A 27,399-nucleotide genomic window follows, 5' to 3' on the forward strand; every position below is an offset into this window, starting at 1 on the left:
AAACGAAGCTGACAGTGCTCTTCTATTACTATGGTCTTATTAGGAAAAATTCTCTGACATCTGTTTATCCCCTGCAGCCAACCTTGTATTCAGAACACAGTAATTGATTCACAGCATCCACTGGGGATCTAACTGGCTCACTTTTCCACACCGCACTACACAGGTATCTCTGCAGCTAATTCTGAATGTACATCTACATCGTTATCTCCTGGTGAACTGTGACCCGAAACACTTTGGAGGCCCAGATGAAAGTGCTTCCTCACCCCTCCAGTGCTGAGGGTGCAGGCGTTTCTGCAGCGCAGCAATTCACCCAGGACACCCAATCACAACCAGCCCCTTTGAAGCCCCGCTCAGCTGGGAGACCATGAATGATTCATGGCTTCTCTACACACACACTAAAGGGGGAAGAGCAAAGCTAGTGTGTATTATTCAGGACTGCATCCTCAATAAGCCTCCGTGTTCAGCAAATTGCTACAACGTTTTTCTGCTTAGTCCTCACCTGTACACAACATCTCTTTCTGTGCATAACCTTCTCATTTTAACAAAGATAGGCAGATTATCTAGCAGGCCATGGTAATTAACACCAGTAAAAATAAAGAAGTTCAGTGTCAGTGCACAAAGCCAATGTTCAAAGGATTATAAGGAAATTATAGTAGACCAGACAATACTAATTTTACAATGGGTGAACTACCATTTTTTTGTTTACCCACTTCCGTTTCCACGACATCACAGATTCATTTGGAACCCACTTTAGTTGTGGGTTTCAGACTCCGTGCACATCTTTGTGTTTGTTTTGAACTCCCGTTCAATGTTGTAACAATCAAATATCAAAGAAGCTGATATTTGCAATTAATAGCTGCAAAAGAACTGCTGAATTTCCAGGTATCCAGGTAGTAGAGCCAGACACCACTCCTCAAACTGTGTCTCTTAAAAGGCTCTTTTCTTATATTCCCACTCTCAGAAACATTTCCAGAACAAAAGATAATTATGACTCAAATAATAAGTTCTCACTTTGCATTCAAATACCTCATTATGCACCTGTGCTGATAGGATCACAAGACAGCCAACACCTACTAGTCCTTCCATAACATTCACCCTGCTGAGGGGGAATAGATCCTGCTGAGGTCACAAGTTCATAATCCTGTTCCTTAAAGGTAAAATTCAGAAAGGGGCAAAGACAAAAGGTAAGTTAGTTCCCATTGTCGTCTTCATTGCGAGGTAGCACAGCTAAACCTCACTCATGAGAGAATAACATAAGTGCTAAGAAAGTAGAGAATTTAATAAACTGGTTTTGTAACTGCAATTGTAACACTCCAGCTTCTCAAGATTCATGCCTTCAGATATCACATACTTCTCATCATCATTTTCTCTTATTTTCAAGGAGGATAATTATAAGATTAATGAATTAGGTGAACACAAATCTACAGGACAAAAACCCAGGGGATCTGGGGGTTGAGAGTGGCTGAACATGAGCCAGCATATGCTCAGATAGCCAGCAAGGCCAGTGGCATCCTGGCCTGCATCAGCAATGATGTGGCCAGCAAGAGCAGAGCAGGGATTGTCCCCCTGTACTTGGCACTGGTGAGGCCACAGCTCCAGTGCTGTGTCCAGCTCAGGGCCCCTCAACTCAGGAAGGACTTTGAGGTAGTAGAGTGAGTCCAGAGAAGTGCGATGAAACTGATGAATGGTCTGAAGCCCAAGTCTTACCAGGAGCAGCTGAGGAACCTGGGGTTGCTTAGCCTGGAGAAAATGAGGCTCAAGGGATGACCTTATCATTCTCTACAGCTACCTGAAAGGAGGGTGTAGCCAGGTGGGGGTCAGTCTCTTTTCCCAGGTAACCAGTGACAGGACAAGAGGATAGTCATAGGCTGTGCCTGGGGAGGTTTAGGTTGAATATAACGAAGAATTTCTTCACAGAGAGGGTGATTAGGCATTGGAACAAACTGCCCAGGGAGGTGGTGGAGTCATTGTCACTGTCATTAAACACTGGAGGTGTTTAAGGAAAGATGGAACATGGTGCTTAGTGCCATGGTGTAGTTCACATGGGGTTGTTCAGTCATAGCTTGGAAGTCAATGATCTCAGAGGTCTTTGGCAGCCTAATTGATTACGTGATTCTGTGTCTTCAGAGGGCTTTATTGTAAGGCATATGATGCAATTGATTCGGGGTCCTTAAAACAGGATCCACCACAAAGGAAACAGCCTGATAGGACTGAACCTCCTAGCAAAGAGGTAGCCACAGTTGTTTTTCTTTTAATCATGAGAGAAAGAAGAACTATTTATAGCCCCTCAGGAACAGCAAATTTCAAAATTTGAAATTTCAGATTTCACTGCCTCACCTGTGAAATCTAGTCTCACTAGGTTAGCGAGATGGGTTCCTTGCTTTTATTCCTTCTGGCTTTGTGAACCCTGTATACTGTAGGCCAACTTCAGTAGAAGCTAAGAGCTCTTGGAAGCAGGAATTCTGGATGTAAAGCAAAATTCTTGTTTTCAGCCTGAAGAACTAGCCACAGAAATTAAGCACACCACCTCTACCCTGTGAAAGGAATCTCCTTAATCCTTAATCCTGGATGAACAGAAATCACATTTAAGAGAAGATTTTGTAGCGAGTCAAGAAGCACTTCCTTTGCTGTCCTGCTACAATTTACAAACTCAGAAAATGGGCAGGTTGCCAGAAAGAACCTATTCCTTAGAACTTTTTACCAAATAATGGTCTCTAATGCCACATGTAGGGCTTTAGCATGACTTTTCTGAGGTCCTTAACTGTACTTGTCCAGGATATACAGAGGGTAGTTTGTTATGGTTTCTGCAGGCAAGGTACTCACAACTTGCAATCCTGCACATTAATGAATTTTTTTTCAATAATGTTGTACAGAAAATAGAGACTCTTTGCTCACATTTAAGTATTTCCAACTAACACCATTAAGGTCATCTACTGAAAAACAGTAAAATTTTTTAGAATCACATTGAGGGATAAATAGTAAAATAAAAGAGAGGTTTTTTATAGTAATCCTTTGGAGTTTTTAAACAATTAATAAAACAAGAAGAATTATTAAAGGACAATTACTAAACACAGGAATATGCTGTATCAAAACAAGGAGTAGCCAAGGCACACTGCAATTCAGTAGGAACTGTACATATATAATTGTATATATAATTATATATCATTTTATACATACATGCAAACATATATATGAAATGGTTATATGTGCAAGAGGGTCTTTGTAGCCAAAGCTAAAAGTACCAAAGAAAAGGCAGTGACAGTCATCTAGGATTCATTGGCTGAATGTCCTTACTGTAGGGAGATATAGCTTTGGTCCCTGCAAATACCTCCCTGGATACAAAACACCTCTGATCCAAAAAATCTCTGTCTCCTTCTGAGCTAACCTATGTTTGTTGATTAGGCACCCTAATACCAAAATATGCTTGGAAAAATATTCCTTCAACCCCCTTTATATTAATGGCTGTCTAGAAGAGATGTGTGATTAGGTCAGTTTTTCAGTCCCAATATTGTTATATAAGTCACTTCCATGGTCAAACTTAGCTCCACTGTTAGACAGAGGATTAGATTCAAGTCAAATTGTCACAGTCTGTCAGTAGCCAAGGTGTTGTTCCTATGCATTATTTAGAGAAATTGTGCCTAATTTAGACATTTCAATAGTATCCAAGGACTAGATAACCAAACACTAGGCAATGCAGCACTCAGCTCTGAAGGGTCTCGTCCCAAATTTTGTATATAGTTTTAAGACTCAAAGACTCTGTCAAATAAGATGGATATCCGAGCAGCAGCTAGGAGCTGAGCTGGGATTTAAATTGGTTGATCAAATGGATTGATCAAATGGATTGATCAAATGTTATCTCCTGAGACAGATATCCTAATGTAAATTACAACTCATTTCTTGAAAATTATATTGTTAAAACTGTTTCTAAATTTTTCAGCTAAATACACAAGGAATTACAGTGTATCCTGTTATCTAAGCATTAATATTAAGAATATCTTTAACTTAGATTTCTATAATGTCTAGGCCTTAAATTAATAATTAATTTTACTCTATAATTTTACTTTATGGTGGGTCTATAACTTTAATGGCACAAATTGCTAAACCTGAAGTTTAAAGAACTGTATTTGGTACAGCTTTATCAGTCAATTTAATAATACCCATAAGACAATATTTTGTTTAAAAACAGAGTTAAACTAATTTTATGAATTATATAATTGCTTCATTAATCAAGCATTTCAGAATTTCAAACAGAAAATTCTTTTGGCTGAGAAAAAATGCCTTTACTGATTTGTAAAATTACGCCTTCCCTAAGAAGGTTGTGTTTCAATTGCTCTTTGTGGCTTGGTGGATATCCTTTCCAGTTGCCATTTGCATTAGATAAAATTGTTACATTTTTCTACAGAGTCAAACTTTTTTCCCTCATTCTTCAGTAACATGCAGAACACACAAAACATCTCCAGTCATTAAACCAGTGCAAATAGTAATAAGAATAATACAGAAGACAATTGCATTATTGAAAGTGTTCAATTATTTTGGTTTAGCACTCAGAATTAGATTATAGCACTCCAAAAAATAGTTTCAGGATCAAATTAAGGATGTGGACACAATCCACCTCTTATTTACACCAGACTTCCTCAGGTCTTCATTTCTTCATCCCTGACGTTCAACCCAGAGAGTAAAAGAAATATAAGGTCTCTCTAACACAGCATATATAGATGAGAAAGAAAAGCTAAACTTTCCCCTTTTTGTATTTTAATTTTTATTGGTTTATATTTGCATGTTTAGCCAAAAAGAGTCAATATTCCCTTAGATCTGCACTTTAGCAAATAGCCTTATGCATATGTTCACAGTTATTTAAACAACTAAGTGCAGAACTTAGTTAATATGTGGATACATATGCTGAGAATGTTCTTCTGTAAATTTTCTGACTACAGTATATGGATAGGTAGTGACCCTGGGCTCCCTTTTACACCACTGCAAAGAAATGGGCATTTCTAGCCTGCAATTCATCTGAATTTTTTCAGATGTCTCCTTCTGTTGAGATGTTCCTATCCCAGGTCACAGTGTCAGGAAGGTGATGATTTAGCTCAGATAGATATCCTTGTACAGTTCCAAATCAGTTCCAAATCTGTGGTATTTTCCATACATTTTCAGCTGTCATACTGAGAAGAAAGATGTTTTGAACAGGGCTCTAAAAGGAGGAAGGTTACTAAGAAAGACAACAAGGGTTACAAGTAAAAGGAGCCAGTAGGAAAGAAAGTATGTACACAAGAAAAGCATTCCTAACACATGGAAAGCTGGAAGGAAGGTGCATCAAAGTGAGCAGTAGGTACTATATTAGAAAGCAGCGTCACGAGACAGGCAGTCAGATCTAAGGAATTCAAAGCCACCAAGGTGAAACCAAAAAGCTTCAATTCCCATCAATTTGATGGAAATGCTAAAGATGATCTGGTGAAAGAACCAGAAGAGTAAAAGCCTACTGGGGCAAAAGCAAACAAGGCTTGTATATTGCTGCATTTGCATGTCACAAATGTAGAAACTCCATTGAGGAGAAACTTACAGGCAGAAGAGGAAACAATACATACCAGGGAGTATTATGGTCTATCATATGTGTGCATCCTTTCTGAAGATATTGTGTGCATCCTTTCTGAAGATATTGTGGCTTGAGATTCAAATATTCCCTCAACTACAATCAGTTTTAGGAAACAAAACATCTTCACTAGAAGCATTGGAAAAAGTAGTTCAAATATTATTTGCTTTCTTCGTCTTTCAACCTTACCATTCATTTTTCTCTTTAAAAATTTCCAGGCCATTTGGTACACATGATAGTCTCCTGCCTCTAAGTAACTGAACAGGTTAACCAAGCCACTAAATACTGAAATAGTCTTGCCTAAGCAAGCACAGTAGGGGACTCTTTGTAACAGTGACTTGTCCTTTCAGGATGAAAAATGGAGAAAGGATGAATGAAAAGAAACTTAGAAATATACAAGAAAGAATAGCCTTTATCTGACACAGAAAGAGAAATTCCTTGCCTGTAAAGAGGACAGAGAAAAGTGAAAGATACATTAAAAAATGCAGCTAGTTATACATTCTTCCTGTTCTGCAAAATTTCTGAAAACAGCATACGTGATTTTAGAGTACTTAGCCCACCAATCACCACAGTCTTGCAAAAAGACACGAATGCAGACAATTGCACAGGCCATCAAAGTTTTTGTGTGGGTCTTTTACTTCTCCTGCTGTCCAATGTATACAAATAATGAGTATAAGCTTCAGCTTTACACAGTTCTGGTGTGGCTTCTTAAAACTTCAATACTGCCCCAATATTGCAAAATGAGCTATTTTAAGTCCACTATTCCTGTTGCATCTTTGAGGACATCTGCTTATAGCCAAAAAAATCATTAGGCGTGGAGCGCCAAAAAATAATTAGGTGGGTAATTTTCCAAGGAACTACACTTTTCTTTTAACTGCCTTAATATTTAGATGGTGGAGTATTTTGTAAGCTCTATAGCTACAGTTAAAAAATCAATTACATATATGAAAAATAATTTACAAATATACAAGGAAATAGAATATTTACAAGATGCTAAATGCTGGCAGCATAAGAAATGAAAAGAAAGAAATTTCCTAGTTTTATTTTATTTCATAAAATTTTATTAATGTTTATAATTTCCTAACAAGAAAGACTATCATCTAAACAATTAAATTGATAAACTTGTTAAAATACAAATTTGTCTCATTCTGACAAAAGAAAATTCTGTTAAAATGAGAGCAATAAAATTTAAATGATTAAACATTGGGATAACAAAGAAGTAAAATCCGTCAATAAATATGTAATGGGCAAAATGGCAATGGAAAATAGATATCATTGTTCACAAATAAATAGCAAAATCAGCAGTCAGAAGTTGTAAGAAAGTCAAGTCAGGTGCGTGCAAAACTCAAGCCTCTCTTCTTTAAACAAGTCTCGGTTTTTACTTTTCTCTATGACTTTTCTGGGTGCACTTTCACATTTCAGTGGAATAAGGAATGATTTCACACAGCACTAGGTAAAAGTTCATCTTTGGAGGAGTATGTGAAGGAAACTTCAGAACATTTTGATGTATGGGAATTAGTGCTTCTAACTCTGAACCTAGGTACTAAAGCCAAAGAAGGAAAAAAACTCCATAATATTGATTTTTCTTCAGAGAAAAAAAGAGTAGCTGTGTTTCACTGATCCTTATCTGCTGAGCTCTCCCTTTCTGGCGTACAATATCTGGGCTGTGAGCTTTTTCAGGTCAAGCTATTAGGAACAGTGAGTTCATATAATGTTCAGGGACCTGTTTTATGTACCCTTGCTAATAGTCCATTCTCTTATAGAGGACTTTCCTTGTTATTAATTAATCTCAATACCTAGCCTTTCAAAATCATCAGAGTGAAGATGATATCTCTTGGTCTATACACACTCATTTTTGATTAGCTGTGCCTATGAACTGCAATAAAATGATCCCTGTCCAGCTGCAAGTGAGTTAACTCCAGAGCTAAGCACAGGGAAGCTGTTGGTGCATTGCTGCCTCGTTGAGACACAGGTTTGGCTAAGGGGTGACACTGATTTGTATGCGTCCTGCCTGTGTGGCTTGCTGGTGCTTTGCTCCAAATGCACCATCCCACTGAGAATCAGCCAGAGTTTCCATGGGCAAATATCCCTACAAAACACTCTCAGGAGCACAAGCTGATTATCCAGGTTCCCCTTACAGATCCGTGGTAGCTACAGTGAGAGGAGTCAGATCACGCGTGACTGCAGCAGAAGCTCACTGAGGCCGCAGCCTCTAGGAGGGACATCCTTGGAAGCAGAAATGGAAAAATTGTAATATTTATAAATATTAAATCAAAGTTTAATATGTCTATCCCCTATCAATTAAAACCAAACAGACCATGAGGCATAATGTTGTACTTGCAATATTGATCACTTTAGGAATATTTTGATAACCCAAATTTGAAAACAAGGGTTCAATTTACGTCCAGTGAAACATGATTAAATTGTTCAAAAGCCTGAATGTCCTGAATGCTAAACTCTTCAGAAATTTCATCATTAAAAGTCTCTTAGACATATGAAAGTCATTTAGATAAGGACCTTACAGATTTTTCCTACTTCTGAAGGTATCTCTTTAAGAGAGCTACATTTAATTTTATTAATTTGGAGACGAAAGAAAACAGGCAGATGCATAACACTGACATCTTTATAAAATATTTAACAAAGATATCTGTCGAGGTTTTCTCTATTTTTTTTTCCACACCATAAACTTCCATCTACTACTTGACATAAAACAACAAGCAGGATCTGATCTAAGCCAAATGGGAAGAGTATATCGGATCTCCAGAAATTACTCTAGTAGAGAGAAAAACCCTTTTCTGACTTTCACACTTGTGAGAGAAAAGTATTGGTAACTGCTCACCAGGTAAACAGTAGTTTTTAAGCATTCTTGTCCCCCTTTTTTTCATTATTAAAAGATTAGAACTCTTATCTGTGCAATCAAACAGGACTCAGCTGAAAATTCATTAGTGTTAAGAATGGGCCTGATTTCTCTGAAAGAAAGCAATTTCAAAGACAAAGAACAAATTGGGATAATTGGGTAGTCTTGATGGAGAAAAGGTGAATGTCTTAGCTGAGTTTTCTCTTCTAACACACAGGAATGTTTTCAAAGCCAGTTACCTGGAATGAGCAAAGGCCTGTGAGTCTGTACAATTAAAAGGCAAAGGACCAGAGCAAAGGGGGTGAACAAGGTTAATCTATCGGTCTTCCCTAGCAAACTGTTCACTTGATAGGAAAGAATGGATTTTTTTCAAAAGAAAATTTTAGAAATAATGAATTTGCACTTATTCAAATTTTCCTATGGGAGGATTTATTGTATTCAAAAATTACTCTGATACATGAAGATTATATAAAAAAGAAATATAAAATATATCCTTTCAATCACATAACTATGCACATATGCATGCAAAGATATATGTTTTTAACCAGATATATGTTAGTGTGAGATCAGTTAGCCATTTTCTTCACCAGTTCTTACCACTGCACATTAAATGTTTGCGACTTAGAGCCACATAAGAAAATGCAATCTATGTCGGAAACACCCCTGAAAAAACTAGTAACTCAGATATACATTCAAGTCACTATAATTCTACTTTTATCTGCATTAGCCCTAAAGGTTGTCAAGCAAAATTTCACATGCTATAGGGTAAGTTTTTTAAATCTCTTGACTTCATGCATCATTGAGGTGGCACTTAAATCTAGTATGTCCCACTCTCAGAAGTTGTACTCTGATTAAACCAGCTTCCTCATGATCTGAAAACCAAAGGCAATCCTGCAGTAATCGTTCTTCTTCAATAAAAAACCTATAATGCCTCCCAATCAATGGACCAAAGCCTAGAAAAAGGCAAAAAGGAATATTCATTTAAACTGAACAGAAGAAAAGAACTGTCACAGTATTAGAGCCACTTCCCTAGGAGTCATGCTTGTGCCACATATAGAGTCAATTCCATGCCTTGACATTTCAATAGAACCAATAAGTGTAGGCATCTTAGAGCAGAAGCTGCTCTTTTCTCCTCTTCACACAGCATCCAACATTATCAGATGTTTTGTTATCACAAACATCTGCTTTTGGAGCCTGTTGCATGTGTAATTTAATTCGTTTGTAATTTAACAGAATTATACCATGCACAGAGGGTTTTCATCCCAACAACCTAATAATATTTTGAAGTCATTGGTCTTAAGCATCATTGCAAGGGAGGATTTTGGATAATACACCATGTTGAAGCAATCTGCTTGAAAAGGCTATCAAACTCTCCAAAGGAATTAGAGGTTCATTTTAAATTTCCTTGCTTTCTCTACATTCCTGTAAGAAACTTTTCCAAAGATTTACTAGTGCAAATGCAAAAATATATCTGAATATACATGCTATAATAAGATTAAATATGCCTGTTACTTTAGCACAGTATAGAAAGCAAAACTGTTACAGAAATCTTTGATCAAATGCTAACAAATGATATCTCTCACTGCTTTACATAAAATGTGCACTGTGTTTATTCTTTGTTTGATTTGTGCAAGAAAACCTAGATGCCTTTTGCACAACTTGCATGAAGAAATGACAGTAAAATATGTTAAAATGGTATCTGCTGCAACCACCAAGGCATAATTTCTGTCCCACTCCCCTTGCAGAATTAATGCAGCCCTGCATGAACTAAGTTCCTATCAAACCTTTCTTAAGCTGAGAGGAAAAAAATCTTACTCCAAATTAGTTTGTACTGTTGATAATACCAAGCCCACATACCAGAAAATAATGTGACTGGGTCAGTGTGTGCCTAAGCCTCATTAAAACTAAGGAGCCATTTTTATGTATAGTGAACAATTAACTTTATGCAAAATTCCTACTGTATGTACTTGCCTTGAGGCATTGTTTGTTATAAAAGACAAAACAAAAATTGGGGTCTTGATCTGTCAAAATGCTGAGAAACTCAACTACTCTTGAATTCAATGCATGTTCAGTACCTTCCACTCTTGTTTAATTCAATGTCAGTTTAAGGTACTCAGCTTATCCACGAGGTTCTTGGAGACCTGGGGTTTGGGCGCTGTTGTTCTCCAAGTCTGCAGTGTCACTTCTTATCCATCTCACACAGACAATGCTCTCCTTAAAAAGAACAAAGTCTGCCAATGCCAGCCATGCTGGATCAGGCACTTTTAGAGTTTTTCCCCCCACTGATGTCATTAATTTTGAAACACTAAGAACATTAGACTGTTTTAATTTGCTTATGGTCTTTATGCCAAGCCATAGGAACTTGCTGCCTTACAGTGATTCCTATCACATTTTGTAGTGCCTTATAACCAGAATACTGAAACATATGAATCTTTTTCTTAAACATTGTTAATAAAATATTAAATTGTATATTAAAATTTTCAGAACGACATTCTCATGTCTTGAACTAATTTATAGAGGAAATAAAAGAAATTTTTCTGAACTTACAGTGATTTAACCCTGATTTATATTAATATAGGATATGTTGAATGGAAGGCAAACCCATTTATGTTTATACAGTTCATCATTCCATTATCTGTATATCTTTACATAATTTAGAACAATGAATCACAGTAATTTTCCATACAATAAAAATAACAGTCCTAAACCTCTTTTATGTTTATTGCATCTGCTTGCAGTGTTACCTTGATTTTTCATGCTGAAGTACCATCTGATTATTTTCTTTTATGATTTTGTTTTTCATCTTTCACTCTATTTATCTTCTCTGTGTTTGCTCAGATATACAGCCTGAAAACACAACTCTAAAATCTGACTCTTTCAGCTTTGGTCAAATTAACACACTACCATTACATTTGACCTGTTTCAAAGAGTTCCTTAATTTTCACTTTGCCAAAACCTCAAATAGCTAGCTGTCAACACAATGCATTTCTATGTGTCCACTATGTAATAGCCAATAAAAAAAAAATATGTTTAACCCTGCTGCTAGGGAAATGGATCAGCAAACATGGAAAAGAAAATATAAAGCAAGGGAGAACAGTTTTTAAACAATGAAATGTATTTGCAAGTGTCTGAATTCAAATTCAATCAAATGGATAGATTTGCTATACTGGTCACTTGCTTTCAAAATAGTGCAAACTAGAGAATCCCAGCTTAATGTTACTGGTTTTGTCTTTTGCCCCTTATGAAATGTCTCTTCATTTTAAAAAATTTAATATGGAAAAGTTTGGCTTGGTGTTATAGTGAATTTTTATGAATATCTGTCTTTGTATACATCTTGCCCTTAGTTGCCAGACAAACACAAATGAATACTAATCTTCTGTCTAATTTTCCTTTGGGCTCTGGTTACTCTATAGTTTATTTTAAGCATCATTCTAAAGGACTAACTCAAAGATTCATTTTTAATACATTTATATTGCAGTTAGTTGAATGGAAATAAAATTGCCAGAAAACTAAAAAGCAAAGACGTAATACAAATGGTATTTTGATCTGGATGAGAAAAGCAGAACCAAGCCAGATTATATCCTTTTGGGTTACATTTGCAGGTGTTATCCAAGAACTTCCAAAATAACTGTGGTTCTTCTCATTTGCTCTTTTGTTTTCATTTTATATTGTAACTGATTTTTTTTCTCTTTCTTGGGAGAGGATATGTTTGATATTGTCATCTCTCAGATTTTTTTCTTTCTTTCTCTGTTTAAATGTAAGAGAGTGTGTTGAATGTCCATTTCTTGTGGTTTATTTTTCCTTAGAGAATTCCCAAGACTATGCACTGACAGATCCTGGTATCCAAGGGGGAGTCTACTCACAGGATTAAAGGCGAGAACCTCAATTAGACTATCTCTGATTTCTTCAGATGTTTTTTCTAATCTTTTAATATGGGATTAAAGTCTGCTAGAACCTAGCTCGCTTTTTTCTTAGCTAAGGTCTTTGTTGCAATGCAAGCTAGAGATATTTTTTATCCTTTTGGAAAAAAAAGAAAAAAAAGGGGAAGTAGAAAGGGAATGAGGGGGAAAAAAAAAAGCTTGTCTCTTTTTCCTAATTTGGAGTTATTCTAGTCCAGATGAGGATAATGAACTTTTGTCAGCTCTTATGTGATACTGCGTACAAAATAGCTTGATAAGCAATGTGAAGCATACACACGCTTCTCAATGATCCGCAGGAAAACTCCCTCAGAGACTGATTAGCCCATGCTTGTCACAAGTAGGGGAGATAATTATGGGGGCTTAACAGTCTATATGGTGGATCTTTTGAGAGGAGAAGGGTAGATCTAAGACTGTCTCGTGGATCAACCGTAATTTTTAATATTACAGATAACGTGTGTGGTTTTTTTAGTATATCCCTGGAGCCCGGGTAGTGACTCTTCCCATAGAGTGACATCATATTACTTTTTGAGAAGATAAAAATTGCTCAAATTAGATTATCCCTAATTAGTATAATCTTATGAACCATTCTGAAAAGTTTATTGCACCCATGCTGGCAGTCTCTGATTCCATATTGAGAGATTCTTATTGCTAATCCTTAACCATGGAAATGAATTCACAGTACATAAAAGTAATGTTGTTGTATTTCTTCATTTAATAAACACCACATTGTACTCTCATTCCAAAGTTAATAGCTATTTTTATCAATCTCTGCATATCAGGTAACAAAATATGTCAACACTTTTTTAAGCATAGACTATGCCATTCTAGCAGTAATTTGCATTGATTAAATTAATATGTTTGTTAAGCAGAGATCGCAAGAGATTGGGGAAGGGGAGCTTTAACAAATGCTCTTTACTCTTGTTTATGAACATGGACATCCTGTGCACACTCAGTCCTGTGTATGTGTATTGAGCCACTAAGCAGAACAGTGTGAAACACAACTACACTCCTGCTGTCTTTTCTGCTTTCATTTATTACAGTGGTGTTTATGGATACTCTAGCATCCAAAAATAAAGATGCAGTTTTCCCATCCGACAGGTGTGAGTATTTTGCTGAAGTACCTTTTCTTGTTAGAAGAGTGTAGAGGTTTGACACCTCTATCACCTCACAAAACCTTTTTGGCATTTGATTCTTAACTGCACAACCCAGTAATTTTACATGCCTTCCAGTACAGATTTCATCAAGGTGATATCTCGCACCATTCAACAGCCCCGTATTTCCTTTTGATCACCTGCCTGAGTTTTTCTCACCTTTCCCACCAAATTTTTGTGTATGAGCTGATGGGGTTGCCAGCCCACTCACCTGGGCTGCATCGCTGCTGTTGCTGCACTGTTATTATGTAGTCAGAGCGAAGCAGCTACTCACACATTCCCAGAGTGCCAAATCAGAAGAACTCATAGGATATGCAACTTTCACTGGAGGCTCTGTCCTCGTGGCACAGGTTAGCCCTCACTGCACAGCAGGCATGAGCTTTGCTCTGCTCAACTATGTGCAGCCCTTCTATAAAAATATATGGCAAATTAGATTAAGAGCAATTTTTTTCCTCTGCTTCACTTTCTGAAGGGTATTCAGAGCCTGTGGTTGTTGAGAACAAAGCTGAAGTCTCAAAAGGTATGCAGGCTTCTACAAACAGCCCCTTAGCAACATTCTGGGGAGATCCCAATCGTCAGTAAATTGAAGTAACTGTGTTAAATTTAGTGAAGGTTTCACTGACTCTGTCCGGAGGTTTGACCCTCTATACAGTATGTGCATTTCTGTTTCGAGTTAAGAAAACACCATGTCTACAATTTCAGGGTTTTTTTAACCTCTTCTTTGCAGACAGGACTGAAATGGTAGTTTGTCATCCTCTCAGGGTGATGACCTAGAGGGTGAAGTCTCTTTCATTTGCATGGTGGTATTGCTCTCACTGTGTCTGTCTCCGAAGTTTCCTTACCACAGAAGAGCAATAGGACTGTAAAGAGTGTTTTAAAAGAGCAGAGAGAATCTCACTTATGATTATTTCTGGGTCTAATCTTGTAACAGAGTAAGGCTGGGATAATGCACTCTGTAGTGACCCGAGGATCACTCAGATTTACTGAGACACATTTCATTGATTTCTGACTCTGGGTTGCAATTGATCTGGCTACTCTTAGCTGTCCTCACAAAGCTAACCAGTGCCACTAATTCTCTTAAGCAGCAGTCAAGAGATGCAGATAAAAGCTGGTAATTCACCTTGCTTCAAATATCATGGCTCTTAAAAAGAAAATAGAGGGTTTATGCCTACTTATAAAAATGCATAATCTGCAGACTGACTGCATGTTCTGCCATAATGGAGTGTATTTCAAGGCTATTAATTAAGGCAATAAAAGATTGAGAGCTCAGAAAGAAACAGCTTCTAAAAAATACAATAATTCTATCTTTAGCTATGAAAATAGCTGTAAAATCAATTTTTTTTAATAGAATTGTTGTTCTTAGATGAACCTGGGAACATGGGAAGCAGCTGGTTTTGCAGATCTAACATTTGTATTTCAAGACAAAGGCAGGCAGTTTGGGGAGAACCACAGAATATCTAAGTGGCATAGATTATCTATTTTTGGCATAGATTACAGCATATGAAGGAAGATGCTGTGCTAGAAGGAAATACTAAAATCAGACAAATATTATCAAAATGAAAACACTACAGAATAGCATGAACACAAGCTGGATAAATATGGACAAAGCCAGATTCAGACTACAAATATTCTCTAATAATATTCACCATTTTTTCACTGTGATTCCTACAAGAAATTTTAAGAAATAATGTGCTTTGCTGAGAAATTGGAAGAAGGTGAAAGCCAGATAATATTCTCCTGTGAACATGGTCACAGAAAGGCTTTATTGGAAGTGTTCACCAGAACATCAGCAATTCTCTTTCACCTCCTGAAAAAATTTTTGGCAACTCATAAAAAGGTAAAAACCATATGGTGAAAATTTGATGCTCAAACACACATCATGAAAGGCAAAAAATGATGAGTCGTGAGCACAGGTAAAGCAGGGCTATTTGTCCAATCCACACAATGAAATACATTTGCGTAGTCAAACATCACCAAATAACAACCAAGCTGAGGATGATTGATTATTAAAAGGCACTTGACTCAACAAATAAGTTATTTGCTTGGAAGTGTTCACCCCACCCTAGTCAAGCCGTACTGTTGTTATTTTATACTGCTTCAAAGCTCCAACAAAAAGTGCATTCCATTTTTGTTGCAGTCATAGGATGGAATGCATTTTTCCTTTCTTCCTTGCCTGACTTCTGTTTCTTCTGAAATGGCAGAGAGCAGCTCCCCACTTTCCCACCATACAGGGTGCTTTGCCCAGACTTGCTCCAAAGCCTTGGGTGTTCCAGGGAGAAAAAGCCATGTGCAGCATGTGCAGCATGGTCCGTGTGCCAGGATTGATGCATGGGCCCTCATTTCTTCAAATGAACCTTGGGGATCTTAGAGAGGCAGCAAATTTTACCAGCCTAGGCTCCCTGATGGTCACTGGACACAATTAGCAGCTCCAAATGGTATTTCACATCCTGAGTTTGACCCAGTCTGCAAATGGCAGTTCCCAATTGCAACTCCTCGTTAACATTCTCAGTTCAGATAGTGTGATTTTTTCCCCAGAGGTTCTCTGTTTTAGGGAGCAAAATACCTCTTTAGCTACTAGGGAACAGAAAAAGCACAATTTTCTGCCCTTGCAGGGTTAGTCTTGGCCAAAAAATTAAAAAAAACCCAAAATAATAAGTAATTATTAATTATTTATGGCAGATAAATAATCCAGTCTTTTTGTTGCTGCAAACTGAATTCTGTTTTTTTTTAATTTTATTTTGAACATTAGCGTCTCATCCCTGTTTCTTGAAAGATAACTCTATAAGTTCTTATCGGCTCACAAAACAAATGTTTCTATTTCAACTGCTTTTCCTTCATTGTTTTTGTTGCATAGAGCACAACTGGTATTGATACACATGGCAACACGAGTGAGATGGCAATATTTCATTATTATAACATATTTCAACCTATCTTAAATTTTTTTACTTTCAGCTGTGGTCTGAACTTTTAATGCTGAATTTTTATATCTGCAATGTACTACTTGAGCAATCATGCTAGCTTAAAAATATATATTTGGGCTTAAATTTGGGCAGATAGAAATAATTATTGGAGCTATTTTTTCCTCTTGAGAGACATGGAGATTGCAGCAAATTTTAACAACATAATGCAAAATCACATAAAAATGTAACTGTAGTGAAAAATTGTGTAGAAATTATGGAAGAAGAAAGCCTGTTGAGATACTGCTCTCAAGCCTTTTCAGCTTCTTCAGAGCTCTTAAGGAAAAAAAATGTGTAGCTGCTCACCAAGGCCAAATGACAGGAACCCATTTGCATTTCTCCTGGTTAGGGACAGTCCCCTTTCAAGTAGGTTTGTTTTAGAGGTAGGCCTACAGGGAGGAAGGTAACTTGCAATAGCTGAGAATGATCAGGGTTCTGGGCCTCAGAATCATTTCTTGGACCTATCCTAGTACTACATCCTGAGTACCCTAAGTTTCAGTATTTCTGCTCCCTCAGGACATGGTTTGAAGACACTCTGGCCCCTACCCAGAAGACCTACTGGCTTTTCTGACCATGGAAATGGTCACGGTGTGCCTGAGGTTCCACCCAGAAACTGGGAGGCTTCTGACATGCATATGGGGTATTCAGAGGCATTCCTGTGTGGACACAGTGCAATCAATCTGATTTCCTCTGCAGAGATAGTTATACATGATTATTTGTGGTTTTTAAAGAGTAAGGATTAAGCACCTTAGTAGGATGTGATTTGCATATTGCCTGGGTTTAAAATCTCTTGTTTAGTCAGCTCATAAAGTTCAAACTCAAAAAGATAGCAGTGGGGTACGACTGAAATCTACCCTTTGACAGACAGCTCCTGCAGTTTAAAAGATCAGACTAAGTGTGACTAAAAGTCATGCCAGCTCCAGATTTTGGAAACACCATGATCTTTTAACACATAGTGATATATTGACTCATGCAAGTTAAACAAAACTAAAGCTACACAGGCTATATTAACATCAGGGCAAAGAAACCTCTTTTGCAGTAAGGTTTCTTTCCCTACAGGTGAGAAAGCATAGCATGAGCTTAGAAAGGATAATTAAGAGCTTTACCTGGAGAAAGCCACCATGTTAATTCTCAGATGCCTCTATGGATAGCACTGGAAGTGATCAGCAAATGGGCTCTATAGGTTGTTAAATAGGACTGGCTGTCAAACAAGAATTTGTCATGGTTCACCATTTGTTTTTGCTTTCCATGAAATAAAAAATAGACCTTTATAGTGTTCTGGGATAAAACAAAACTGGGCAAGAAATATGCTGTCTACAAAGTAGACAACTCTGAATGAGTAGACAACTCATTCAGAGACAAGAGCAGAGCAAACTTTCTTCAAGCTTCACATTTGCCTTTGGGCTTCAATATGAACTCAGCTGCCTCTTTTAGCAAGAAAAGGGAGAGAAATAGCTTCAAAACTTCATTTTATCTTTTCTAGAGCAGTGTTCCAAATGGTAAGCAAATCTTTTGGCCACTGGCAAACTGCCTTGCTCCTTAATAGAGAAGGATGAGTAAGTCCAACAGTAAAGCTTGAGATATCTCCTCTGTTGGCAAAGTATATTATGAAAGTAACTCAAACAAAACGGTTCTGCTATTAAATTAAGATCAGTTTTAAAACATTAAAAATGCTTATTTATCCTGAGCTCCCAGATCACTGCTGGCTTTTTACGATTTGATGATTCCACTGGAAAAACCCTATGAGCAGTTTATTTCATCATTCAGTGTCCTTTGAACAAATAAAACATTACAGGTGAAATACAGTTAGAATTGATCTTTAACATTTAAGTATTGAACTCTCAACTAGTCTGATTTTAGGTTTCTGTTGTTTGTAGCCATCCACAACAGATGCATCTGATATTATTTTTTAAAATATATTTTTAACATGACTTTTAACCATTAGTATTAGATGTTACTAGTAAATATGTCTCCTTAGTACTGATGGTTCTCTGCAGTAAAAGAAGGCTAAAGTGATCTCTAGGAAAAAACATAGGTGAGATCCCACTGTATGTTTGGTTTCTTATTATTTTTTGCAGTACGTCTAGATACTGATGAGAAAAAGATTTTTAAGCATCACTTTTTAGAGAATGACTCCACAGTAACTACAATGGATTAGAAGAAACTGAATAGAATCTGATTAAAAAAAAACTTTTTTAAAAATCTGCAATAATCTCTTCCATAGCCTTCTGCTGAATTCCATAGCAGGCCTATTAAACTACATTTACTAAACCTGTAGCATCAGAACAAAGAGACAAACAAAGCATTTCAAAAAGCTTCTGTTTTGTAGTTTTATAACATTGCTTCATAATGGACAAAGCAGCAATTCTTTCTTTATTGTCACAGAAAAGGATAAACTTTTATTACTTCTGTTGATCTCAAAAATGTCCATTTTAGCCCATGTTCTGGCACTTAGAGTTCAGCTATTTACAACAGCTGGTTACAGAGCTAGCACACATCGATCCATGTACATAATATCTGCACATTTTATATGGAAAAGCATCTTTTGTGTAGTTGCCATTTTGACCAACCAAAATTAAATATGATGTCCCTGTACCAGAAGATAGGATAAACAGATGAAGGAATCAATTTTTTTCAGCATATTTCTCTAAGCACATAAAAATTCCTGTTTCACAGAACACAAAAGAAATCAAGCAGAGGTTGTTCATTGCTTGCCACTCTAATTCTCTTTCAGCCAAACCTTTATAGCCTCCCACTTCACAATTGTCTCCCAGATTCAGAGCCAAGAGCAGAGTAGACTTTCTTGAGGCTTCACATTTGCCTTTGGGCTTCAATATGAATTCAGCTGCCTCTTTTAGCAAGCCACTTGAAATAAGGCAGTTTATTTAAACAAGTTTCATTTTGGATTGTTATTATTACTATTATTATTATTATTATTACTATCATTGTCATAATTCATAACTGGGGTTTGTATTGTGAGACTGCCTGTAAGCTATCACAGAATGTCTTGTATAAATACAACTTGTGCAAAAGAGCTCACATTTGAAGTGTAAAATGAGAGACAACAGGTGGAAGAAGCCATCAGCTGGAAGGGAGCACAAGGGAACAATGAAGCAATTACGAACAGTTGATGAAGCAGCAGTCAGAGAACACCAGCTGCTAAACTATTGTGGGAGCTCTAATTACAATTCTTCTTGGGAGAGTGAATTACTCGTGGAGTGCTCTGCCCAGAACCCTCCCTCAGGAAGGAGTACGTGATTTTGTGAAGAAGGAAAATGCAGCAGGGAGAAGTGCAAGTTCTCTATCCTCCTTTATGGGCCAGGGAAAGCAAACCAAGTTCATGTGTGCAGTGCATTCCTTACATACCCAGAGCAATACAGTACTGTCCTTGAGCTGTTAACATACGGATCTCTAACAGAATAAAATGTGGTATTTCAGTATAGATATCCAGCCATTAAGATAAATCATGTCAAAAATCTTAGTGTTAATGGCTCCATACTATGCATTGACATGATCCATCTTAATGGCTTTTCCTTCACACCTGCTATGTACTATGTACTATGGCAAAGCACAATATTGAGCCTTTCATTTGAAGTGCTACATCTTATCAAATCTGCTTTTGCAGTTATTCAAATGTATAATGTCAGCACATAGTATGGAGTTCATAAGTGAATCTTTGACAAGATGAATCACGACAATATATGGTAATGGTTGTTAGGACACCAAGCAGTGCTCAGTAAGAATGAAAAAGTTCCTGTGTGTAAGCACATTAAATTAAATTCAAAAGGTTTGGATTTTGCTTTGTATTTAATATAGAGGGAATTAATTCAAACCAAATATGGACTAACCTGGAAGAATCCTTTCTGCATATTAATGGCACATCTTTCTCCTCTTCACGAATGTGTAGCCTTTCTGATTAGAAGTGAATCTTTTCCAACAAGGTTAAAAGGAATGTGAACAGCTTATTCCTATGTGCACTGTATGGGAAAGATAATGAGACCTTTCAATGGGTCATTGTTAAACTAGGTTTTTTTTCCCTGTCAAATCTTGCTGGGGTTATTTGAAGTTAAAACCACAGTGTGCCAGGTTTGACACTACTTCCATCAAGGGATTCTTCCAAACAGCAAAAAGAGAAACTGCATGGGAAATTCGGTTCAAATCACTTTTGTCCTTTGTGCAACTGAGGAGACTTTAGAGTTACTGTCTTAATCCCATATCCATTGTGAATACTGAAACCATGAGACTCCCTTTTGTCTCATGCTTTCTCAGTATATATTTACACTGATGCATATAGCTGAACATATTAAAAAATGTTCTAAAAGCAGAGGTTGATCTCATTCTCTGGTACTGGAATGAGAACACTCTAGACTTTGCACTTCAGCTAATTTCAGCTAATTCCAGCTAATTCAACTGCGATAAGCATTCAACTAATACTGAATTGTTCATATGAAGCAGAACAGTTTTGCCTGGAAAAAATTAACAAGGATCACTAGAACACAGACTCTCCTCAGAAACAGAAGCAACAATTTGCTGCATGCTTCCAAGCAGGGTTCAGAAGGACCATGAGTTACATCATCCTAGAGCAAAGTGAGAAGAACCTTCTTTTTCCTTAACAGCCTAAACAAAAATGTGAGAGCAAAAGAAAGGAAATGCCATTACATGTGCACATTTAGGCAACGGAATCAAGTTCCTAAATTTGTATTTTTGCAAAGTGAATGTGCTACTTAACCTCACATTTTGATTCATATTAACAGACTTTTCTCACATATTCAGTGACTAAGAAATCGGATAATATTTGTACTTTCTAACTTTTTCTTAATCATCAGCAAGCAAGACAGCTAGCTAATTGAACTGTAGACATAAAGGCACTGGCCTCTGAAGTAAAATTAATCCATACAACTCTAGGGATTTTAGTCTTTTTACTTGATTCATTTACCTTTTAACCTGATGTTGTACCCTACAGTATATGGAATGGCGCTAGGCACCTATTTGTGTGGCATGGGCAACTGAATCAAGGCCAAGGGGTCCAAATTTTTACCATAAGGAGTTTTAAATACCTTTTTTTACTTGCTATTGATATTGGACTCAATTACTTCAACAATCATCACCTCTTATCTCTGTATCAGGTCTCAGAAACCAGAAACAGGTAGGCCTACCAGCTGTCTCCCTACAAACATAGTGACCTCCTATGCAAGTTTTGGCCATACATAATGAATTAAAGAGAAAGTATTATACAGGAAAATTATACCTTATATCATACATGGTAATAATACACGGTGGTAAATTTAAGTTCATAAACCATTACACAGAGCTGAAAACTCCAAAAGTCAGAATTTCCTATATGAAGAAAAATTTATGAAGCTTATGAGCAAAAATACTTAGTCATGACCAAGTACAAAAAATTATCCATGAAAATACATGTGTATGTACGAGTGATTATGCCTCTAAACCAAAAGTAGCATCAGCCAATAAGATAACATGCTCAATTAATATTAATCAATTAATAGCTCTATCTCTAAGCTAGGAACCATTTGGTCAGAAGATTATAATTTTGATCAACTTGATGATGTTATATCAATTTATTTTTATGGGAAAGTAACTGGAACATTTAAATTTTCCTTCAACATGTCAAAATGTAGGTGAATCATTTTCAGAGAGTTTTGTCTTGAGGATGCATTGCTTTGGTTTTTAAAAACAAATCACCTGTATATTTACAAAACCCTTCTACACAGACGCATGAAATGTTTTATGTGTTTTGCATCATTGCAATAAAAAAGGCAGGACCACCCAAAAGATGCTCAAAAACTCAAGCTGTTTGTTTCTGACAAGGCAGTCACACCCATGCAGCTGAAATTGAAACAGTGTGTCTGAAAGGAAAGTTTCTGTACAAAGTACAGATGAAAGCTGAGGAAGCAGATCCAAGAGTCCCACACCTGCTGCAGGCCATGGTACCACCCTCTGTGAGATGAGTGGCACAGGGCCAGCACTGTCACGCTTCAGCTGCCAGAGAATAGGAGTTAATAACTAAAAAGAGTGTGGGGGAGGGTGGGGAATGGAAACATCCCATTTGAGAACAATTTCATGCATTTCCAATAAATGAATATTTGTGAAAGAGATCAGTACCCATCACCAGTACTATTTTTAACCTATACTGCATATTATTAATTTCAAATGTACCTAATAGATTTTATCAGGCTTTCTATCCAGGCTGTACTAAAGGTGTGAGTTAAAAGGATGCTAATTCAATGCAGAAAAGTCTGTTTGTTGCTAACAAACTCTTGCTGGAGTTAGCACAGCAACATACATCATAGAACCATCAAATTGTAGAATGGTTTGTGATGGAAAGTACCTTAAAGATCATCTAGTTCAGCCCCCACCACCACCATGGGCAGGGACACCTTCCACTAGGCCAGGCTGCTCAAAACCCATGCAGCCTGGCTTTGAACACCTGCAAGGAGGGGGCACCTGCCTGGGTGCACCTGTTCCAGTGCCTCACAAACTTCACAGAAAATAATTTCTTTCTTACACCTAATGTAAACCTACCATCTTTCAATTCAAAGGCATTGCTCCTTGTACTATCACTACATGCCATTCTAAAAAATCCTTCTTTGACTTTCTTGTAGACCCCTCTTCATGTACAGGATGGCTGCTCTAAGGTCTCCTCAGTGCCTTCTCTTTTCCAACCTGAACAGCCCCAACTCTCTCAGCCTGTCCTTATACAAGAGGCGTGCCAGCTCTCTGATCATCTTTGTGGTCCTCCTCTGGACTTGCTCCAGCAGATCCATGTCCTGGGCTGCCTTTGCCTTGCCCCAGAGACCACTGCCCTTGGCAAAGAAATGAGTAATTCCCTTTTTCTGGTTCACATATTGCTTGGTATGTGAAACACCCCTATACACTGCTGAGATAGATGCCTAGTGTAGCAATTTCTTATATGTACATGTCTAAATACACTTTCTTATGAATGTGCCAAATTCCTGGGGCTTTGAGAAAGGTGTCTGATATTTCTTATTGGCTTTTGGCTTTCAGATGTTACACCAAGAAGAAATTTACTTGCAGCAAGTGGAAGAAAATCCCCAGTGTCTAAGACACTTCAAAACACCCCTTACATTCTGAATCACAGTATTGTATTCCAGGGTTTTAATAATAATAAAAAAAATATAAGAATTATAAGAATTTTTTTGTGTCACTTTTGAAATGTCTAAATGCCAATATTAAAAGTATGAGTACAAAGACACTGAAAGTTTATTTTAAGGAGGCATAAATATGCCAACGTGACAAATATTTTGTACCACAACAGAACCTCTTTAGAGAATCAATTCAGTGAAAGGTGGAGTAAGTTTAGGGCAACATGCAACTGAAAACAGAATAGGTGAGTAAAACACCATAGCTGGGCATTCCTTAATTTTCACAGATAATAGACATTTTTGTAGAAAAAGCTCCATCAGCAAATTCTGCTCATATTGTGTCTTCTGCTGCAATTCCTGCACTCCATAATGCACAATACATATTCAGGAAGACACTTGGTGAAGAGCTGGTGTATATACTTCAGTGCATAGGAAGATGGATGATAGAGTAAATGAAATTAATTGTTTTATACCTTAAGATTAGTGTTTATGGAGTGCTAAGCATGAGGCAATAAAATGATGAAGCAGCTAATAGAGGAGTGCATTTTGCAAGATATTGAAAACAATAAAAGACAGAATGAAATCAATGCAATAAACAGTATATTCTTTTGTTCTGAGGAAGAAATTATTTTTTTAAAATCCAGCTTTCCTACATCGTATGAAAAAAATAAGTAAAAGTAGGCTGTATTTTATATATAACTTTAACTATACCATTTCTTATTGAAATATGGTATTTTGAATATTGTTTATAAAAGTAGATTAAAAAGCGATCACAGAAATTCCTGTGTATTTTCCTTGTTTCATTTTCCATTTTTAAAATTTACAATCCTCTTCTTACCTATGTGGAAAACCAGCCGGGATACTGTACTGATTCCTAATCGCAGCAGTTAAAAATTTTGTAAGCCTGCAGAAGCATTTCTTCAGAGTAAAATAGAGCAAGTAAATACACACAAATACCTCCGTGAGAGATTGTGACAGATCACCCATTTCTGTTTTGGATATTTATTTTCAAAATATGAAACACTAAAATTCATATTAATTATTTTCTTAATCCTTCACAGGTATATAGACAACATTAGTCATTAAGGGTACATAGATTATTTTATATTTTGAGCTTCTACCTATGCTGTTTTCAGCCAAAGCAAAGTTTGACGAGTATGATCGGAGACCATAATCAAGTTACCTAACTCCCAATTGCTGCACTTTGCTCAGGAAAACAAAGTATCAAAATCCCACTGTACTAAACTTTAAATATTCAGTGACCTGTTCAATTCCACACAGCTATTTAAGGAAGAAGCTAGGTACACAACCTGGCATCTACATATTAGTATTGCATTTTTCTCTCAGGAAAAAAGTCAGAGGAAGTTTTTCAAAGAACATTATGAGATATGGAAGTGTAGAATATGTGTTCATGGTATTTGACATTCCATGTTTAAATGATTGTCTAGATAACATTGAGTCAAAATTACTGGGAGTTGATCATGTAAAATAAAAGTGAAGTCTTGTGTGACAGTTTCTTTGAAAAGTATCAGCAGATGGGCAAACCTATCATCAGTTTACTTCAAGGATGTATTTTAAAATTCAAAAAGTTGTGTGTCAAAGTCTAGATGAGTCTTATTTAATTATCATTTCTCAGAGCATATCACCTTTCATGGGAGATCAGATGAAGTGGATATTAATTTCTAGTTTCCTTTGGATTCTCTTTTTGACATATATATTTGATTTGCAGATCCATTAACTAAAAGTCTCTGGACTAATCCTTACCTTATTTGGGATATTAAATGCACAGCCAAGTGTAAGATAATATGCCTGGAGGCATTGCTGTTTGGAAAAGGAAAATAATAATAATAATGTTGCAAAAAGTAGACTTTTGAAAAGTTGAAAAATATGAAAGCATGTTTCTCAAAAAAAAAAACCCAAACTGGTAAATTTACACATTTTTAGGGAAATTTCTTATATAGGAAATCTCAACTTATAGGCAATCTGAGTAGTTACATGGACTTTTCTACACACATTTATATAATTCCTGAGAGACATACATGTATTCAAAGTTTTGAACAGTTGTCATATTTTCCCAACTTGCTCCTATACTATATCATAGAATTAATGAGTGGTTTGCATTGGAAGAACCTTAAAGATCATCTGGTTCTACCTACCACCAGCACCACGAGCAGGGACACATTTTACTGGACAAGATTACTCAGGGCCCCATCCAACCTGCCCTTGAGCACTCCCACAGATGAGATATCCACAACATCTCTGGACAGCCTTTGCCATTGCCCCTCCACCATCACAGTAAATAATTTCCTCAAAACATTTAATCTAAATATGCTCTCTTTCAGCTTGAAGCCATTCCCCCTATCACTACATGCCCTTGTAAATAGTTTCTGTCTTTCATGTAGGCTCCCTTCTGGTACTGGAAGGCCACAATTAGGTCACCCTGAAGCCTTCTCTTCCACAAGGTGAACAATCTCAATCCTCTCAGCCTTTTCTCATAGGAGAGATGCCCCATCCCTCTCATAATCTTTGTGTCTTCCTCTGTACTCACTCCAACAAGTCCATGTCTTCCCTGTGCTGGGACCCCAGAGCTGGATGCAGCCCTGCAGGTGGGGTCTCACCAGAGCAGAGCAGAGGGGCAGAATCCCCTCCCTGTCCCTGCTGCCCACGCTGCTTTGGCTGCAGCCCAGGACATGTTTGGTTTCTGGGCTGTGAGTGCCTGGCTCATGTCCAGCCTCTCACCCACCAGCACCCCCAAGCCTTTCTCAGCAGGGCTGCTCTCCAGCTGTTCATTCCTTGCCTGTGTTGATGCCAGGGATTGCCCTGACCCAGGTGCCTCACCTTGCACTCAACCCTCTTAAATAACCAGGTAGAAATACACTGAGAACAAAGATCTTGCAAAAGCTGGATCTGTTCTACATAGTGCTAAGGCAGGTTTCTCCCTGAGCAATGTTGTGTGCACCAAGATCCTTTGGGGCACAGCACTGAATTAATAGGTCATACTTTAGAAAATTAATGAGAGAGATGAAAAACCTTGAATGTATTCTGACTCTAGAAATTCTTTAAGAAATGATGGTGAAATTCAAAAATGGAATATTGTCTATTTAGAAAAAATTTAATATCCCAGAAATAAACCCCATCTGTATTTGGGAGGACCTAGCAACATCCAAAGAGGTGCAAGTTACACTATTAAAAGGAAGGAAACCACTCCCAGCCTTGCTCCAGTAAGATGGCAGACAAAAGGAGGCCCCAGAAGCTGCTCAAATATATCACTGATTTTTTCTGAAGAGAGCAAAGAATCCAAGGGAGATCAGTTACACACACACGTTGTTCATATTCCATCTTTTCGTACATAGCTGATTTCAATTAAATCTTAAATAAGAATATATATTACTCTAAACTGTATTTTTTTTAATGCAATTTTTTCAAATTTCTTCGCTCAACCTCATGTCAGGTACTTAAAAGCTTGGAGTTCAGCGAATGTTGTGTAACTGGAGTCCTTGCCCTGCCTGTACAGAAAAGCAAGCACCTGACATGCATAATTCAACTCACCTAAAAACTGATATAGATCTAATACCACATGTTTTACCTCACTTTACAAATTCTGGTAGACTCACAGAAATCCTTCCATGTAATCTCTTATTACTGGAAGTTATGCATGGTAGATAGACAACTAAATCTGCCACTGTTGAGTTGACTGGACCTACTCTTTTTATTAAACTCATGTACAAGCTTAAATATTTTTTTGTGCTGTGGTTTATCAAAGTGCCATAGATAATAAAATACTGGGTTTAGAAACAAGT

General features: G+C 37.1%; 1 long non-coding RNA gene across 1 annotated transcript; it reads left to right on the forward strand.

Annotated features, from left to right (window-relative positions):
• The first annotated feature begins 13,789 nt into the window (after nucleotides 1-13,789).
• On the forward strand, nucleotides 13,790-21,034 carry LOC135295660 (uncharacterized). The gene is made up of 3 exons (XR_010357799.1): nucleotides 13,790-13,868; nucleotides 13,991-14,038; nucleotides 20,928-21,034. It is a non-coding gene; the product is annotated as an uncharacterized LOC135295660 (long non-coding RNA).
• The last annotated feature ends 6,365 nt before the right edge of the window (nucleotides 21,035-27,399 follow it).

Source organism: Passer domesticus, chromosome 2, assembly GCF_036417665.1.
Source record: "Passer domesticus isolate bPasDom1 chromosome 2, bPasDom1.hap1, whole genome shotgun sequence".
NCBI classification, from domain to species: domain Eukaryota; kingdom Metazoa; phylum Chordata; class Aves; order Passeriformes; family Passeridae; genus Passer; species Passer domesticus.